A 16,136-nucleotide genomic window follows, 5' to 3' on the forward strand; every position below is an offset into this window, starting at 1 on the left:
CAGCTGGCACTTAGCAAACAGTGTCCATGCTCTACTGATTTTACTTCCTTTATAGCTTTCTCTGTGACTGCCCTTGAGTTAATGGTTACATCATGCGTGAGTAGGGTAGCGGTCGCCATTCATTTCCCAACACAGCAAGCATTGTCATGCACTGGGTCATAAGCAGGTATAAACCAGCCTAAGTCCTGTGTAATTAACTTTGGCCCAGCACATTGAAGTGTCTTTGACAGTGAGCATCATTCTCCCCATCAGTTCTAGAAGGGGAACATGGGAGAACTCAGATGGATGATATGAAACAACCTGGCATCTCTCTGCACGTAATGGTGCTAGGGCTGCAAGTGAAGGTCCCTGCATGCAGGGATTAGAAAACTGCAGGATGAGTTATGATGGCCTAAAATGCTTCAGTTCCTTTAGTTCACATCTAAAATAACTCAGGCAATGATAATTTACATATTAAATAAAATATTTCCTATTTTTCTAATACAGGAACAGGGTGTCAGACTAACTTGTTTTATTGAAAGTATCAATGATATTGAGGTTAATGACGTTTCATTCTCTGAATATAGCTGTAAGAATCTTCCAGGTGAGATAAAGTTTAATAGGTCATTTGGTCTGTTATTTAAAAAAGTATGTATATCCCCTGCTTCATGTACTCTTTTCAAATACTTCCCATAGAACAAGATAATCTTACAACTTTCATTTTAACCTAATATTCATCAGACTTTCCCTCCTTCTGCAGGTTTAATCTGCTGTCTTTATTTATAAGCTTTGACAACACACAAAAGAAATCCTTTCTTTTCTTGTATCCCCAGCAATTTTTATTATAGTCTATGATTTTGTCCTCATTTACCAGGAATCACTATGTAGTCAGTCATTTTTATCCTTTTTTAATATATATAGTGGTCTCTTCAATTCCTGGTCATAGTCTTTTAATCTAAGTTGCTTATAATGCTTAGCATACTTTTGAGGTAGGGTCCCTGCAAATGCAGGGACACTGCTCGATGATGTCCCCCCACTACATAAAACTTAATTGCTATTCTTTTGCTGTTAGATGAAGCCGCTAGTTTGAGACTTGTTGTTCTCTCTCAGCATTGCTGTTCCTCTATACAGCTCTTTCACTGAACAACTCCTTTATATTATTTTTCTCCAAATATCTATCTTTCCTTGAGGGAGAAAGATTTTTCCTTCTCTGATCGTTACCACTAAGTTACCCTATGCCCACTGGCCTGTGAAACTTGAACAATTTACTACAGCCAATTTCCTGAGAACTGCTACTAATGCAGAAAATGTACTCTGGTTCCCAGCAAATACAATTTACTTATTCAGTGGCTCTTCTTGTCTCCAAGGGAAAATCAAGCACAGGTAGATCTTTTCTTGCTTTCATTTGTGAATAACTCTGAATTTGTTCATGCAAGGTAAAACCAACCCCCTGCAGAATGGAAATATAAGTTAAAAAGAGTCAGCACCTTCTTATACCATGAGTTTTCTTAATAAAGGGGAGAAAGGAAGAGAACTCAGCCTTACCTGGGAGAATTAAAGAGCATATCAGAAATAGGATGGGAGAGTAAAAAAGGCAACCAAATGGTAAGCAATTATAGGCTGCTGATAGGAAGGAACAAAGAAAATAGAATAACTGTATATTGACTGAGGAGGTCAAGCAAATTCATTTATTTACTGCATTCATTACTGGTTCTAAAAACATCCTGAGAAAAAAAGCTGTTAAAATGCCTTGCCCAAGGATCTGATCCTGTGCCATCAAAATTCATGTACTTTTTTCGTTGACTCTGCTATGAGAAGAACCAGGCTCTTGAGTTACCTGAAGATTGAGAATGTAAAGAATTTAGTGGAATAGGGCTGTCAAATTGCCATGAGCTGAGGGAGGGGGTTGCTTTGCAAATGGGCCACAGGAACAACTGGTCTGCAGCGATGCATTTTTATGGTGAAACTTGGAGTGAAAATCTTTTCAGGAGCCACAGGAAGGCAGTGTGTAACAACTTCATCGTAGCTTTGAAAGCTCTGAGTCCGACAGCCAAGGAAAGGATATATGATTTCTATCAGTTGTTCTACCTGAGCTCAGCTTAGAGTTGGTCACATTTTCCAGTGGCACATTATTTTCAGGCACCAAATGCTGACTTCTGACCTCTTGCTTAATTCTGACCTTATCATTTTGATCACTATAATGTAAATGACTGATACAATGTATGTTTGCATGTAAATAGTCATAGGGGTGTTTGACATTTATAACATCTCTATCTTCAAAGTGGAGTCAGCCTTCCGTAAATGCCCTAAAGCAACTGCAAAATGTGAATTTAGGTCAGTAAAGGATGAGATGTGTCAGGCAGCAAAATGCCTAAAGCCACAAACGTTCAGGTGTCATTAACAGTCAGTGCTGTTCCTGGGTGGGGAGACAGGATGCTCTTTGAAGTTTCTTTATTACAGTGAGGAGGCTACTCAGGACCCATGAGTACCAATTTCAGAGACAACTAATGTGGGCAGTAGGCAAAGAGCCACTCACTCTCCTTTTTGGCTGCCATGTTTTAATGACCCAGATGCTCAGATGAGGTAGCCAGGGTATATGGTGTGACCTAACTTGTAGCTGCATTCCTTCCTGTCCCTTCAGAGGAACAGGCAGGCAGAAGGGTTAAGCCCACACTTCCTCACATATTCACATGCAAAAGGGCTGCAGCCAAAATCCCTGCTCTTTGCTGGTTTTCAGGGCCCAAAGTGTAAGATATTTTGAAGGGAATCACTACAAACCTGCTTGAACTCCTCCTTCCCAGTTCCACACCTCCTCTAATCTTGTCATTATTCCATCCTTGCCCTTGTGGACAATTGCAAGAGTAATAGCAACTATTAGTGTGCACTGGTGAACAGAGTGCGATTTATATTTATGGAGGGAAGTGATGGCTCACTGGTGTGTAAGATCTCTCAAATACAAGTATCGAGTAGCTGGCATGTGTCCTGCTGCAAGGGATTGATTGTCCTGTCTCCAGCGCTCACTGTGCACTACCTCCATCTTCAGAAAATCCAGCCTGCAGATGCGGGTACACTGAATTCCCTGCATAGTTGACAATCATGTCTCTGACATGTCTCTATGGAAAATAACAGTTTAAATCTCTCTACACAAAGAATTCACAGTACTACTGGACCCTATCTAAAATTTTCCTAGGATTTGACCTATATTTTTCTTTTGGATCACTGTGTTTTATAATACAATAATATTATCTTTCCCCCCACCTTTAGCCTCATACTCAGTCTTTTTGGCAGTAAAGTGATCATATGAATTTTCCACATATTTTACTATTTTCCAAAGAGAAGAATACAGTTTCTTTCAAACACCATTTTTCCAATTTAATTAGTTAGCGTTAATATAGGTTTTTCATTATGCAAATCAGCTTACAAGCCCATTAGCTATTGGAGCTGTTGTTGATATTCTTAACTAGCTTAGTCCTGCAGGATGATGTGGAACAGACTCATACAAAGGTTTTGTTACAAGAAAAAGCCTTATTATCCTGCTCACCTCACAGGGTATATGTCAGCCAAGGCCGATGGGTGAATGTCTAGCATTGAACTTGGCTGGATATAACATTCTGATACGGGATATAGAGAAATCCTGCAGCAGTAAAGCAGAAAACTGAGGGGGAAGAATAGTTTTGCAGTTTTGCAGTTTTGCTGAAGCAGTAGCAAATGCAACAGTAGCAGGGGATTGCGGTGTTTTGTTGAGTTTTGCAGTTTATATGTGGTGGTAGAGGGGAACAGCTGGCTTGTGGCCCTGGGAGGACAAGTTTTTTGATGTGTTTGCTCTTTGCAGTGCAGAAAACTAACAGCATTCAAGCCTCAAAAAGAAGAACCTTCAATTCTAGCCAAAGCCTGAAAAATCAGTGCCCGGTTTTGTGTCCTTTTCACATGCTAGACCTTCTGTATTGCCTCAGTGGTTGGGTAATGTATAGAATATGATTTTACATACATAAGGATAAATATTTAAAAAAATATTTCCATAAATAAGAGGAAATTCAGAGACCTGAATATTCAGCAGCTTTGTTCAGCTTGAAAAAAGCTGTCCAGCTGTAACTGCAACCCATCGAAGTTTTCTGAACCGGGCAATTTTCCTAGGCGAGGTTTTCTAATGCAATTTCCAGTAATTTCTCAGTTCTTGATTTAGGTAGGATCAGAGCAGGTTATCTTGTGCCATTTTCTTACTGTTTCTATTTCCAGTTTAAAAACCCTGAAATTATTGCAAGGAGCATGGACTGTGACAGCCGAAAGAAAACTCTCCTTTTTTTCCTAAGAGTTCAAAGTTAGTTTTCTTTAGGCTTTGGCCAAGGATCACTGAAAGCTGCAGGTGACTGTTCCTCAACCTTCTTCTCTAGCTGTGATTCTTACTAGAGTTTGGAAGGTATTTCTCATACCATTTTCAGTGTTGTAATCCCTGAATCACCATTATCAATACCCATTAGAATGGAGAGAGTAAAGTTTAGGCCCACAGAGCCACTTAAGTATTTAAAGCATTTCAAAGCCTGAATTCTATTTAAATTAGTTGGAACTAGTTGGTAAAATACATTCTTAAACACAGATTGTAAAGTCTGCACTCTAAATGTTAGAAAAAATATCTCCATTGCCTGATTATTTGTATTCTAAATGTCTCAGGCTTTGAGAAGTTAAACACCCTTTGCCCATGTGGAAATGAACAAATGATACCCAGCATTCTGCAGAATACATCCAGCAAATGTTTTAAAGAGTAGTTTGACTTTAGTATTTGACGTGCAGGAGGTAGAGCTGCTAGAAAAACTGGTTTGCATTTAAAAAGGGCACTACTTTTAATTAAACATGTATCTGAGATGTATGAAATTGTTTACTTTTTCTCCAACACAAAATCTCAGTGAAAAGGGAGAGAAAGTTGCAACAGTATCAAAAGATTTTGGAAAAGAAGTTTGTTTGCCATTTGAAGTGACACTTTCATTTTCATTTTATATTTAGTTAGAAGTTACAAAGCTGAAGGCAAAATCATTTGTTGAAATGAAACTGCTATAAAAGGATTTTTTTCATTTCCTGACTGAAAAAAATCTTTGGAGTCTTTAAAGTGATAGCCAGAGAAGCACCTGGGTTGCATTAGCCGGATCCCTTGGAAATAAGAGGACACGACTGCTGGAAAATGGAGCTGAAAATAAAGATCTCTCACAGTTGTTACAAATATTTTCCTGCTTTCCCCCAGAGTTTGCCTGTGGGTTTCTTTCAGAAGTCCTGGTGCTGCCCTGTCTCTGAAGGTCAAACCTGGCCCACAGCACTCACACCTCAACCCGCAGCAGGAACAGGATTTGCACCTTTGTAGCTGGTGGGTGCTCTGAGCTGGGGCTATGCCATAGCCAGAGCCTTGCCTTTCAGGGCATTAATCCTGGAGAAAAGCAACTGAATTCCTAACCCTGCATTTCTACCCTACCTGTTGTGCTTTTCTCCTTTTGTTTCTCATCTCTTTATGAAAAGGATGGAGGTGTATCTTGACAGATGAAACTATGATTTATGAAAAAAAAACCTTTCCATTCTCACTTCTAAAATCTTGCTTCTTTATATTACCTATTAGTTGAACTAATGGTAAACACAAATTTATCGTAACATGTGGCCCCCCAGTGTGCAGATAAACAGGGATACAGCAAGCCCTGCTCAGGCTGTAAGATGTTCTCTTGCATCAAAAATAGAAGGTGTAGTAACAGCCCAAAACCCAGTTTTATTTCATTTATAGCTCAATTGCATATAAGATGGTTGTAGTACTTTGATAAACACTTCCAAGTGACAGCACTTGCTTTATTGCCATTAGCATGAGCTGGCAAAGATTAACAGGCTCCATCGTTTTGCACCAATAGAATTTGTCCAACTGCCAGCACTATGTTCCTTCCCCGTGTCTCTCCAACAGAAGAATGTGACTTTCTGAAATACCACTACCTTTACTGTTGCCATTAATTTAGCAGGAAGGCAACATCTTGAGCACGTGTCGATTCTGAGAGTTATTTTTGATACTGAATCCCAAATTTATGTCTGTTAAGTGCGTATTTTCCCATATACAATGCCAGACCAGTGGGAATTACTGTGTACAATAAAATTCAAACACAGTCTTGTTATCAACACTGACACTGTTAAGAGCAGTAACCAGTGCTGTAATGTTTATAGCAGGCCTGTCTGTGTACGTGTAAATAAATTTGACAGATTGAGCAATATATTTATGAAATGATGCTCAGTATCTTCCAAGAACAGCTTTTAGTAGATACTTCCCACAGAAGTCAACTATCTTTTTCCCAAAGGGAACCATGTGAATTTTAAGTTACTTGCTATTCCTGTCCATAAAGCTCTTGCTTCTTTTTTTCTGGCTAGTTAGAAGCTTTGTGCTAAAATGTGCTAAAAAGGGGGTGGATTGTGCATTTTAGATGCTAAGTGATGTGGAGGATTTTCCAAGCTTGTCAGCAGAGAATCTGAGTGGTAGAGCTAACCTTTGCTTAATTTAGCTTGCTGCTAAAAAAAAATCCCTCAAATCTGTTTTCATTTTCCTTATATTTCTATTACTGTATATTCCTGTCTTTTCTCTATTCAATCCTAAGGTTGAATGAGGCAGACAATGCTTTAATAAATATGTAAATTCCAGTCACAAAAATAAATTGTATTAGCAGCAATTGGCGCTAGTATTTCTACAGCACATCACATGAAGATGATGAATTAAGAAACCTTTTGAAGGTGAAAAACAATCACAGACTTTCATATGGCCATAAAGGATGGTAAAGACAGAAGCCAGAGCATTTCCAAGATGTCTTAATCCAGCACTTCCTCCACAGCCTGCAGTGCCCTCACTTTACAGAGATTTGTTTTTAAATGTATTATTTGTTGGCTTCAAGAAACTCTTTTGCCCTGCCTTTCTCAAGATAAACACCCAGCTAGCGCACATCACTGGGAGTTTAGGGAACCTGAGCCTTCTACTTGCTGCACTAAGTTGTTACAAGTCACAGAGTCCAAAGACTGTGTGTCGTGGATACGCTTAATATCATGCATGGAGTCCTTATCTTTGCTGTCTTGGTGACTGTTCAATGGGTTCAAACACTTCTCTGCCACAGCCCCCGAAGGCACTGATCGTCTTTCTGTCCCTGCCCAGCCTCCCCTGGGGCCTCCCTCCAGCTCAGCCCGTGGCCCTGGAGCCCCATTTCAGCTTAGCCTGGGGCTGTTGGTCCTTGCCCCAGCAATGCAGGAGGGGTGCCTGTCTCCAGCCCCATCTCTGGCCCTATTTCCTGGGTTGATGCCTTGGGCCCACACTGTTGTCTCATCTCTGGCTCCATCTCCTGCTGCTCTTGACTGGGCTGGACAGCCCTTGGACCTGGCTCATCACTCATCTCCTCTGGCTCTGTCAGTGGGCCCATTACCAGCACCTGGCTACAGGGGCTGTGCCTTTTGATGAAGGGAAGGCCCGTGCTGGGGTCACCCATGGCTGGCCCTCCCTCCTGGAGCAGCTAGCACTCAGCCCCAGAACCCTCATCTTTAGCTTACTGCTCCGCGAAAACAGTCATATTGTATCTGCAAGGGACAAAAGCTCACTATTTTTTCCACTCTAATGTTTCACCAAAAGCAGATCTTATTTTTTGCATCATTACCTAAGGATTCACCAAGCTTAGTCAGAAGTGCAGGAGGCCTGGGCTTAAGTCTCCACTCCCAAACAAAGGCAGCAAACAGGTCTTTCAAATCCATTTCCTACAATACCAGGCTGTGGACTAAAATACAGTAGAGATGTTGTTCATCAGTATCTCCCTTAGATATCCAGGAGATATGCTTTACAGATGCTTGGCAAGTCATTCTCAGCTGGTCACATAGATGAGACTTCCAGAGAATCCCACCAAACTGTAGCCATGAAATAGGTCTCCACGTAGCCAGCTGGTAAGAGGGGTCGGGTGAAGCAGAGACATTAGTGGGAAAGCCTGACGTGCTAAAGGAATGTAGCAGCCTGGAGTGCTGGGAAATACCTGAGCAGAAGTCTTTTAGGGGGTTGGTAACATCTGCATGCTAAGTGTAAGCATCATAGCTCAGTGTGGTTGCTACCAGTCCACATGTATTAGGAAGCACAGCAAAACAATCTTTGTGAGTGTCCCCATGAACTAGGACACAGCCATTTCTTTTCTAAAAGCAAATTTATGCAGACTAAACCCCCAAATCCTCAGTGCAAAGAGCTGTAAAAACACTTGTTGAGATTTAGCTGTCTATGTACAGTGCATTATAACTACCCTGTTCTATTCCAGGTATCTCCATGGGCTTGGCAGGTATGACCCAGGATGCACAGGAGTGCCATGTCCCTTTGGGACTGCAGCTGGAGGTCAGGTGGGATATATTTGAATCCCGCCCTTTGCTCAGGAATGACCCAGGTCAAACAGTAGCAAGCTTAAACCAAAATAAACAAATTCATGCAGAGGTTTTTTACCTGGTTCTGATGAGATCTGCTGCTTACAAGGCTCTGCAGGAGAGAACTGCCTGTTCCCAGCCTACCCTACCTTTATATTGGCTGGCAGAAATCCAGTTCTTCCAGTCCTTCCCTAAGTGGCACAGAGTGAAGTTTATGGCACACCAGTTATGCCCACGTTCACTTGTTACAGCATGTATTCCTTGGCACGGCAAACAAAGCAATCCCAACCTCCTCCAGTGTTTGACATCAGGAGGGGTGAAGGCTCTCAGTACGCAGACGGAAGCACCCCGTGCTATGTAAAAACTGAAGTTCCTGATCAGAGATGTCAATAGAATGAAACCCACCACTGGAAAATCTGCACGCTTCTGAAACATCATCATGAGTCAGAAGTGCAACGGACAGAGGCTTGCAGTGAGTGTGTTTGTACTTTTCACTGGACTCCTGAACTAGAGCACCAGGCCTTCCTAGTCAAACTAGACACAGCTCACCAGCAAGCAATACTACAGCTTAGGCAGCTCTAGCACATCTACAAAGGCTCTGCCCATACACCAGTATGCTGCTGCAGACCCAGGAATGGGGTCCTTTGCTCCTGAGCAGGAGAGAAGCAGCATAACTTCTGCCAGTATAAATGGGCTGGATTTCTGATTCCCTCTCCTTGCATGGCCAGGCTAATCATATGGAGGAGTTTGGTTTGTTGTTCCTGTTGCTGTTCTGTTTCACCAGCTGCCCAGGCTCCTGCTCACAGCACAGGAAGGGACTCGGAACCATTCAGAACATGGAGCCCCGGAAGCCAGCAATGGGATGCACAGTTACCAAGGCAAACAGCAGGAAAACATCTTTTTTTTTTTCCTGTCTCTTGAGTCATCCTGGAAAAAGATTTGGATTGTATTGTGTAAAAAATATACACTCGATAGTGAAGTCTGGAATAAGTAAAGGTGATGTCACTCTTCTGTTTTCAATTACCAGAAAGGTTTTCCTTATTTTTGAAGTGGTCTTTTCCCAGGAAATAATACAAAAAAGTCGTAGCTCTCACTTTATTTGCTCATTTCTACACCACCAGACCTTCTGCTGAGCAAAGAGAAGATTAGGAAGGTTATCTTGCCGTGTTTTTCAATGCAATGAAATCAGTGCTACAATCAGTGTTACAGTCTATTTGAGAAACTAGATAATCACATTCCTCTAGGCAGAATTCAACAGATATGTGACTTTGTTCGTGCCCCTTTTCTGCCTGTTTCCAATTAATATTTTAATGAGCAAGTTTTCTTGAAAGAACCTCTTGAGGAAACAGCACATTTTATTTGAGAGAAAAATTCTAAAAGGCAAATTTTACATTTTTCTCCATTAACACTTGCCTTGAAGCTTGCTTGAGAGAATTTGATTGATCTGGGCAGAGAGATCAGGTCACTCAGATAACCAAGTAAAATTGTGGGTATTATTCATTAACCTAGCCCTAAAAAGATAGAGAGCATAAAAATCTAAAGATTTTAATTCAGGTACTGCATTGTGTTCAAGAAGTAGGCAAACCATGTGAATAAAGCTAATCTGCTACAGCTAAAGAAGGTTTCTATTTCATAGGTTTGGTGGCAACGTAATGAAATGCCTTTTCATAGAATGTGGTTCCTTTATGTTGAGTTCTGTATATGCAATAACATTTTCAGCAAGTAGACAAGACAGTTCTCACAGTGCTTATATACCTATACCTCAGGCTTTAATACTGTGAACTAAATAAACACTAACCACACATGGGAGGTTCACAGCTTTTCTCCCAGTAGTACCATACGCCTGAATGTGAGTACCAAGGGAGGCTTTGTTTCCACCACTGCAGCGTGGGCTGTACAGGAGCAGCACTGGTGAATTAAAGCTACCATTATCAGTTAAAAAGCATCCAAGAAAGGATATGAAGTAGTTTAACTAAACCAGTTAAGACAGTTAAACTGCTCAGAGCTTTACTTGGCAAACTGACAAACCCTGCCGATTGCAGTTCACAGTGTTAGTTCTTTTTATGCAATTCTGACTGTGATTTTTGTTTTGCTCATTTATTTGAATGAATGGAAGATATAGACCATAGGTCCCAGTAGAGATAGACCATAGGTCTGGTATCATTCTTCATGTTTAGCTGCATTTCTGAGAACAGATCACATCAGGAGTTCAACAGATATACGCTGCCATAACTACACTGACTTGACAAGAACTGTGCCAATGCTTTTAACCTCAAGCACTGAAAAAAATCATGAGAAAGACCCCAGAGGAAATGTTATAGATTTCTGAGGCAAAGAAAGGACCATTTGCTATTGGGCCCTCCCTGTGCTGTGCTTGGGGATGTCTTTTGCAGGCGGTGTTCAAGGCCAGGTTGGACAGAGCCTTGGGTGACATGGCTTAGTGTGAGGTGTCCCTCTCCACGGCATGGGGGTTGGAACTAGATGATCTTAAGGTCCTTTCCAACCCTAACTATTCTATGATTCTATGATTCTATGTACAGTTGCATATTTTCTGGTAAGGTGGGATCCTCTTCATCCTTTGTCTTTTTGGGTAGCACCTCATCTGGGGTCCAGAGGCACTTGTTCTGTTCTTGGCTCAGCCATCGGCTAGATGCAAGACTGTCTTTCTGGACTACAATTTGACTGTTGTAAAATGGTTATGGCCCTTGTATAGCATTTCAAGATTCACGGGCTGGACAGGCTATAAAAGAACATCTGTTTATTTGAATCATTATGTGAGAGACTTAAAAGCCGTTAACTATTAAAAGCAACAGGCATTAAGCTCTATGAGTTTTATATATTAAGCTTTATCAGTTTTCAATCATTGCTCCACACGACATAGATTAAACCAAGCGTGGCTTGAGCAGTGGTCCAGCACCTTCTGGGAAGTGCTGGCTTTCTGTGGCAGAAGTGTTATGGCTGATCTGCAGGGAACATCTGCTGTGTCTGAGGTACACTGAATCTGTAGCATGTACAAAACAGACATGCCATTTCTTCAAATGGTTATATTCAGTGTTCAAATGTCACTTATCTGATCCCATCTGTAGCCATGAACATGAATGGAAATGCCAGACAAAATTTTCAACCAGAAAAAGTGGGCATGCTTGGAGAAGCCCATTTGCAAACTAACCCCAGCCAAATGCTCTCCTTCAGAAATGAAAACTATTATTTCTTCTGTACTCCATATTCTGCCAGCCAGCACTGGAGGAAATCCTCCAAGTATAGAAAAGCAATGGTAATTGTGTGGGAACTAGCAAAGCTAGCTGCCAATAAACCAGACAAGGAGTTATCTGATGGCAACCACCAAGTACCCCAGCCACTCACCTGCCAGTGTTTCAACCCACTGCAGAGCAGACTGGGTCCCAGCAGTCACATCTCATCCTTACCTTCCTCTTTTCTCCAGAGCTTTGCACTGTTCAGACACTCCATCTGGACACAGCTCAAGTGCACGTGACGGCCATTCCTTTCCCTGTCCCGGAGCTCACTGGCATGTGGAGGGTGGCAGTGCCGCAGCTCAGGGTGCAGACAGACCACAGTGCAAGCAGCCAAGGGTGCAGGCAGCCCCAGAGAGCACAGCCTCCTTGCAGCACTATGCCTGAGGCCTGGCTTCACACGATGCCCTTGCTCTCTTGCCTTCAAATCCCACCAGATTACAGTCCTGGCACTACAAAGCTGGGAAGCGAATGTGTTCCTCTAAAATTGCCTGCCAAGACTGCATGGAACCAGTCATGCTGATAGTTCATTATAAAGCCCTAATACGTATTTAATGACACCATATTTTCTACAATGCCAATTCTATTTTAATAGCCTTAATAATAGCACATATTAGTGACATTATTAGTTGATTGTGTAATGCTCTCCACCTTCACTGTGCTATGCCAGTAGTAACTAATGAATGTACATTCTAGGAAATTCATCCACCTGGAGCTGATTTCTCTGAGTGAAGGTTTAATTTCAGGGAAATGGGATGTGAGCTTAGTGTGGGAGTGGATTTGACAGAGATTTGATGCTCTTTTGGAGTTATATATCAGCTTCCAATTTCTGCTGATACAGAAATAAGCTTAAACATAGCTAATTCCACCTGGGCCATTTTTGTGCCTGCTGCTTCAGACCCAGCCAAGAACAGCAGACATGCTGCACAAGCCAAGCTGCTGAGAGGTAGGAATCCAAGATGGGGAGATGCCAATGTGCCATCTTTTCAATGTCCTTTTCCATCCATTCTTCATGTGACTAAAAAAAAATATTAGCAAGAACAGATGAACAACATTATTGTGTGTCCTGGGTTCAGCAGTAGCAGTCATTTTTTTCCTTCTTAGTAGCTGGTGCAGTGCTGTGTTTTTGACTTTCAGCCTGGGAACAGCGCTGATAACACCAATGTTTTTAGTTACTGCTCAGTAATGTTTACTCCGACCAAGGACTTTCTGAGTCTCATGCTCTGACAGGGAGGAGGGGTACAAGAAACCAGGAGAAAGCAGAGACAGGACACCTGACCAAAGAGGTATTCCATACCTCAGCACGTCATGCCCACTATATAAACTGGGGGCAGTTACCCGGAAGTCAGGCTGGGTATTGATCAGCGGGTGGTGAGCAGTTGTATTCTCTTCCCTTGTTATTTCCCTTACCATTATTATTACTGGTGGTAGCAGTAGTGGTTTGTGTTATACCTTAGTTACTGGACTGCTCTTATCTCAACCCATGGGAGTTGCATTCTTTCGATTCTCCTCCCCATCCCTCCGGGAGCAGGGGGAAGGAAGTGGTGGGAAGTGAGCGAGTGGATGCATGGTTCTGAGTTACCGGCTGGGCTTAAACCATGACACTGTGTTACTATATCAGCTTTGGGCTGTCTGATAGGAGCAGTTTACCAGCTGCCACATATATGCAAACACTGTGGAAAAGTAGAAAATTAGGCCTAAGATTATTTTAGGTCTTCTCTTTGGCCTTAAACATTCTGTTTCACCCCAAAAATACCATGCAATCACGCACCTAATCCATCAAGTCAGCAAGATAAAATGTTAGGACTACAGGCAGCAGAAGCAAATGCGCAAATGCTATTACCATTTGCAGCAAATGTTATAAATGCCCTTGAAGCTGTTACTCAGAAGATTATTGTCAACACCTCGAATAATGCTGTGGACCCTCAGTGGGGGCAGACGTTGTCCAGACTTGTGCTGAGCACTTGTTCAGGTTTGGTATTTGACTTTTGCTATCTGTTATATACTTGGCCAACACACTGAGCATCAATACCTCAACATCATATGCAGGTCATCCTTTTCTGGACCGCCCTTCTTCCTATGCATATTTAGGAATCTGGTTAGAATCAGAGAGCTGGTGCTACTTTTAGGCACACTGTTGTTGTAAGACCTGTTTTGACTAATAGTGGTTCCCAGGATGACATGTGGGATATCAGTTTGACACAATCAGGCTCCTTCCTTTGGCTCCATGTTGACAGTCAGTCATTTGCCTTTCCCTACCCATCTGCTGAGAGAATGATCCCAGCATACAAGTCCCATATGTCTGTATTCCCATTTCTTCCCCTTATACATACATCCAGGCTCCTACCTCTTTGTCCCCAAAAATACGTGAAGCTATAGCAGCTGCTTTGAGCAGAACCTGTAACTGCTACCTCAGCAGCCACTAAAAATGTTGTGACAATTTTCTTCGCAAACATTCCACCAGGAAAGCCAGGGAATGAACTGGCAGAGGAGTGCTACTTTTCACATACCGACTGAAATGTTTTCTTATTGATGGGCTATTACACTGTTCTAAAAGACTCAGGGTCAAATTCCCAGCTGGTGTAAATCAGAGAAGTCCTACTGGAGTCTCTAATTTATTTTCCAAACGGCTTAAAAATTTAGCAGGAGCCTTGAACTGCCAATGTTATACATCAAACAACTGGCTAAAATTCAGAAAGGTAGCACATTTTCTGTACTGCTCTTTGAATTTAAGTATTCCTTATGGACCAGATTCCTTATGGATCAATCCAAGTCCTAGAGCAAGCATTCTGAAAGTTAAAAATAACCAACCAAAACCAACTACAAAACCCCACTTGGACCTGATCAACATAAGTTTTAGGAATAAGAGTTAAACTGTGGAACTAAATTTTACATTTCAAGCTTTTGTTTTCCTTTACAGATGTGTGTTAGTTATCTCATGAATCAAAACTGAGTTTTAAGAGTCCTGCACTTCTCTTGGATGGAAGTTTGCGTGTCAAAGTGACTGGAAGGATTTTACTAGCTCTCAGTGGGACTGTACTGCATCCCTTGTGAAGCCCAGTTCCCCAGCAGGTGTGGGTATGGCCTATGTGCATAGCACAGTTGTTGCATTTTTGTTTCCTTTTTTTTTTCCAGTTCTGCTTCCCAAAACATTCAGCATGTTGGTGTCCCAGACAAATGTGCTAATGAAAGTAAAGGCCCAGGAGCTGAATGGCCTTGGGAGATTTAGCATGGCAAACGAAGGCAAGGCAAGCCCCAGAATCTGTCTTTTCTGTGGTAACAAAGACTTTGTCTTAGGAGACAAACAAACATTGCCTGGACTTGCTTCATAACTTTACGCAAGTCAGATGTATTGGTCTACTTTTAACAGCTATGTATTTTAGAGAACTTTTGTAAACCTGATAATGTGACTGTAATTTTTCCTATGTTTCCTTCAGCTGCCTAATGAAGCAGGATGGGTTTGGGGCTGCTGCTCTTCAGTGTACACATCTTATTTGTAGAGATAAGAACAGCCATACTCAATTTTCTCCATCTGCTTTATGCTGCTGTGTAAGCAAGTCACTGCTACAGAAGTCTATATTCTATCAAGACCATGATACATGTGATACAAAGTGGTGATATTTCATTTTACCGATCAGAAACTCTAATAATCACTTAGATAAAGGCAGGACCACACTGTAAATTGCACATATTCTTTAACCCTGTATTCATTTAAAATACAACCAAAGCGTTTTCTAACTTTAATAGAATTAGATCCTTTTTTATATTTATAATATAATAAATCACAATGCAGAATACTAAAAAGGGTGAGAAAATGTCTATTATTAAAATAAAACCAGTATACTCAGAAAGTGGAGAAAAGGATTTTACTACCTATAGAAACACCCACTTCTTCTCTCCAAGGAGTTACAAGTAAATCATTTGTATTCATGTTGCCTTAACTGAATGCCAGTTAAGTCTGTGTTGATTTCTAATAGTGATTTTCCTGGAAGCAGAGGCATGTAGTAGTTTTCATTTCAGAAATCCAGCTTTTAAACTACAGACTTTTCACTAACTGCTCATCTGCAATCCTTCCTCCCACTTTCTTGGAGATACAAGCCAGCGTTCAATGTGCTTAACACAGATGGCTCTGGCAGAATCAGTGATGACTAGGAAAGCCTTCACCTTCAGTACTGTGATCATTTCAATGACCTGTGCCTGAAGATTTGGAAAAAGGTCAGGCTCCTCTATGCTGAAGAGCAAAGTCCCCATGCAGCAGGAAGCTGCAGAGCTGCTCCAGATCTACACAAATTCTTCAGAGAATCAGTGCTCAAGTCTTCAACAGCCACATCCGGTGAGAGTTAAAGAGAGAGCCACCTTTTCCACAGACACATCTAAGATGTAACTGCAGCCAGTCTCAGAAGATTTCAACATCATCTTCCTTGTCTGCTGAGAGAGAATCCTTACAGAAACACAGATTTCAGGAAGAGCTTTCTAAAATGACCCAGAATACTAGCAGAAAATAGATTCATTGCCATCATG

General features: G+C 41.6%; 1 long non-coding RNA gene across 1 annotated transcript; it reads left to right on the top strand.

The window, feature by feature from the left end:
• The first annotated feature begins 18 nt into the window (after positions 1 to 18).
• LOC133222852 (uncharacterized) lies at positions 19 to 15,133 on the top strand. Its single transcript, XR_009728393.1, has 3 exons — positions 19 to 317; positions 8,265 to 8,343; positions 14,536 to 15,133. It is a non-coding gene; the product is annotated as an uncharacterized LOC133222852 (long non-coding RNA).
• Positions 15,134 to 16,136: the final 1,003 nt, after the last annotated feature.

This window comes from Neopsephotus bourkii, unplaced genomic scaffold (assembly GCF_033783945.1).
Source record: "Neopsephotus bourkii isolate Nb327-2 ecotype Australia unplaced genomic scaffold, CSIRO-AGI_Nbou_v1 NB_1624, whole genome shotgun sequence".
In the NCBI taxonomy this organism is placed as follows: domain Eukaryota; kingdom Metazoa; phylum Chordata; class Aves; order Psittaciformes; family Psittacidae; genus Neopsephotus; species Neopsephotus bourkii.